Source organism: Chrysochloris asiatica, unplaced genomic scaffold (assembly GCF_000296735.1).
Source record: "Chrysochloris asiatica unplaced genomic scaffold, ChrAsi1.0 scaffold00559, whole genome shotgun sequence".
In the NCBI taxonomy this organism is placed as follows: Eukaryota; Metazoa; Chordata; class Mammalia; order Afrosoricida; family Chrysochloridae; genus Chrysochloris; species Chrysochloris asiatica.
The window spans coordinates 372,377-376,201 of record NW_006409077.1 but is presented as its reverse complement, the minus strand read 5'-3'; positions in this window follow the sequence as shown (position 1 = coordinate 376,201).

The window sequence follows — 3,825 nt, the reverse complement described above, 5'->3', positions numbered from 1 at the left end:
CTATACCTATGGATGCAATAGCTCAAAAAAGGGAACAAATCTTTACACCAAGCATCATTCCCACCCCCTCCATACACAGAGTGGACAATGATGGGCAACTTGGACATTAGCTATCCAAAATGGGGTGGGGGGGCTACAAAGGCAATAAATGACTGGCTTACAAGCTTTCAAGAGGAAACCTAGATCCAGAGGGCATAGAGGAAGGTAGAATCTCCACTTAGGAGTATCCTATCTGTCTAGGCGGGACTGATGAAAGGAAATGCAGATAGGTCTCTTGTGGTACAAGATAGGTCTCTTGTGGTGAATAATTGTTACCAGGACTGATTGTGAAGGTTGTAAATGTAGAAGTAGACATTTTGTGGCAAGGAGGGGAATGATTAACTTTGCAAGCTAGAAGCAGAGGCCCCTGGAACCATGAAGGGAGAAGAGCAGAGGGCAGGACCCTACCCAGAGAAACAGCAATCCCCAAGATGGAGGCAGAGATGATGAAGTGGAGAGATGGAGCAGTTGGGGACTTGGGTCCCAGGGAGGAAAAGGGGCTGTGTGCTGATGACTGGGGAAGGGGCAGGGGAAAAAGAAGGCTTATAGGATGTACCCTTTTGTTGACTAGTGATGCGTGGAGGGGAGTGTAACCATGGCAATGAAACAATATCGATAGGATGAATGTAAAACTAATGTTCTCCCATGTACCCATGCAAACTATCACATAATTCACAATAAAACTTTTTTTTTTTTTAAATAAGGTCTTGTGCAGCAGATTTGTCAAATGCAATACTTCGTTTGATTTCTTCCCCCCTCCCCCCCCCCCCAGGTGTAAGGCTTTATTGGAAGTAAGAAGGAAAGAGAGAGGTATTGTGGGGGAAGGATTTTTATACTGGTCGAAGAGGAGGGAGGGGTTGAGATTAGTGGGGTTAGGTGATAGGTTGACTAGGGATGACTTGCTGGTAGGGAGAGAGGAAGTTTCGGTAGGAAGAGAAGTTCCAGTAGGGAGAGTGAAAATGTGGTAAGCAGCCATTTTATTATGTATGTGGTTGAGGGAGTCTATCATTCCAGCCTTTTGTTGTTATGGGTACAGGGGCTGAGGTCATTTCTTCTGGAGTTGCTTCCTGCTGGAAGGAGGCAAAGAGGAGGGAACTATGTATCTGGCGTGTCTTCTGGCTGGCTGGTCCTGTTTCTTGGTGGTGGTTGGTATCTGACCATGAGGAATTCGCCCACCGTCTGGTTTGTGAAGGCCCTCATGCGTTCCTGAAGAAAATTTTGAAGACAGGGAAATAGGCAGGGGCCAAATAACAGTATCAGCAGGATTATAGTTAATGGCCCAAGGAAGGGGAGGAGCCAAGGCCACCAAGAGGACATTAGGGTCCAACCATGGTTTGTTTAACTTGATTTTGTAAAGCAAGGAGGGTGTCTGCTACCCTCTCATGCCCCTGTTCAGGGCCTCTGATAATTTTTTGTAATAGATGTATGGATGCTCCTAATCAGATGGAGTTGGGCTTCAGGGATTAAATATGTGACCTCACACAGGTGTTGTGCGGGTAGGCATTTTAAAATCTTTTCCACATAAGAAAAATATTCCTTTTGGCCCATGTATGGGTTGTTTACCTTTGTTATGTCAGGTCAGCATTTCAAAACTACCAGCGGTTCCACGGGAGAAAGATGAGGCATTCTGCTCCTGTAAAAATTTGCAGCCTTGGAAACCCTGTGCAGGGTCACTATGAGTTGGAACCAACTCCATGGTACTTAACAACAACAACAACCTTTGTTATGTCAGTGCACCAGGAATTTGGAAGGGAGAGGGAGGAAAGGTTAGTGATGTTGCTGTGGTAATGAATGCAGGTGAGGTTGGTGGAATTACTGAGGCCAGTCTCTGTGAGGAGAGGTCCTGTGTACTGTATGGTGGTTGTGTTTGGATATGATTTAGGGACTGGGTCTCCAGGAATGGCTGAGTACCCCAGGTCCCTGTAGGTCAAACAAGCCCAACATGAGGTTTTATTGAATATGGTTCCTATATCAGTGATTAGAGTGTGATGGGGTTGGCGGAGAATGTCAGGATCTAGCCATTTACGTAACCCTTTATATCCTGGGTCCAGCCATTGTGTGAGGTTCTTTGCAGCTTCTATGCTGATCTTTTTCCTTGCTGTATCTGCCACCCCCACAACCCCCATCTGACATCCCTATTTGGGTTTGATATGTCCAGCAGACAGGCTTTTTGCACCACCTTTTGAAAGCTATAGATTAGGAAGCCATGCAGTTACAGAGTTTGGATAGGTACCATATTCTGATTCCTCAAAACTGCTTGATGCCAGGTGTTTGGCCCAGATAGCAAGCAGAGTGCATAAAGATCAGGACACTGGAGCAGTCTGCGGCTGTATAAGGGGTTGAACATGTTTTTCCATTTTTGCTAAGGCACAATCTGATCATCAAGGTTGATATAAAGAGTATGGAGAGCATACTGGGATAATGATAAGTCCCACTATGAGGAGAAAGTGTAAGGCAAAGAGTTTTCAAGAATGGCGAGGCCACTCGGGGTGAGACAGCGAAGAGGTGTAATGCAAGGACAGTAGTGCCCCGAATGGAGCGAGGAAGGCTGGGTGGCAAGTAAACATGGAGGTATGTTTAAGGGAGTATGTGGAGGTAGGGCTAGCCAGCAGAGAGATTTCATCTGGTGAGAAATCAGAAAGAGAGTGCCCTGGAGAACTAGGTGTTTGATTCAGAATAGGATAAAGTCAGGAGTGTTAGCCTTTGGAAAGAACCACTGGAGGTCCTGGCCTACCTGGTGGAGGAAGCAGGAAAATTGGTTGAGTAGGCGGGAGTCATGCATTTATTCCTCTGGGATGAGGGTGGGTTTGAGCTTGGTTAGTCCTGTGAAAGAGGAAGTATAGCGGGGTACACCTGGATTAATATCCAACTTGGGAGTAGCTGAAACTGTGTGTGCCAGTTTTATGTGTGACATATGGCACCAGGAAGCTCTGCCAGCTAATTTGGCTGCTGTGGGGGTGGTAAGACCTTGAGGAGTCCACATTTTTGTTGCAAAGGGCTTGGGTTGAGGGTTATCAGGTACACCCGGGCGCCAGGTTGGACCCGGAAGTGTTGTTGTGCCCTTGGGTGGGGTTTGGGTAAAAATTGGTCTGCGAGGTTCGCAACAAATGACGGACCATTCTTAGGTTAGGGTCAGCATGTGGGGGTGAGGTGTTTGGGAGGTTTCCCAGAAGAAATAGTCTTCCACACATTAGTTCAAATGGGCTTAAAAAGGTGGGTTTTCAGGGGACTGACCTTAATCTTGTTAGTGCTATGGGAAGTAATTCTGTCCATGGCATGTGTAACTCCAAAGAAAGCTTGGTCAATTGTGCTTTCATAAGGGCATTTGCCCTTTCCACCTTGCCAGATGACTGAGGTTTGTATGGGATGTGGAGTTTCCAGGTCATGTTGAGGGCTTGGGCAGTGAGTTGGGTGATCCGGGAGATGTCGGCAGGACCATTGTCCGATTGTATAGAGTGTGGGAGGCCAAAAGGTGGAAACATTTCAGTTAAAAGAGCATGTGTAAGTGCTGCGGCACCCTCCAAGGTGGTAGGAAAGGCCTCGATCCGTCCTGAGAAGGTATCTACCATGGTTAGTGGAGGTACTTGTGTTTTTTGTGAGGGGGCGTGTGTGTGAAGTCAATTTGCCAGTTTTCTCCTGGTAGACAGCCACGGGTCTGATGGGTGGGAAATGATTTGGGGTGGAGTGCTCCCTGTGGGGATGTGACTGAGCAAGTGGGGCAGGTTTGAGTTATTTGTTGGAGTAGTGAGGGCATTTGGGGACAGTAAAACATGGGTCGTAGGAGGC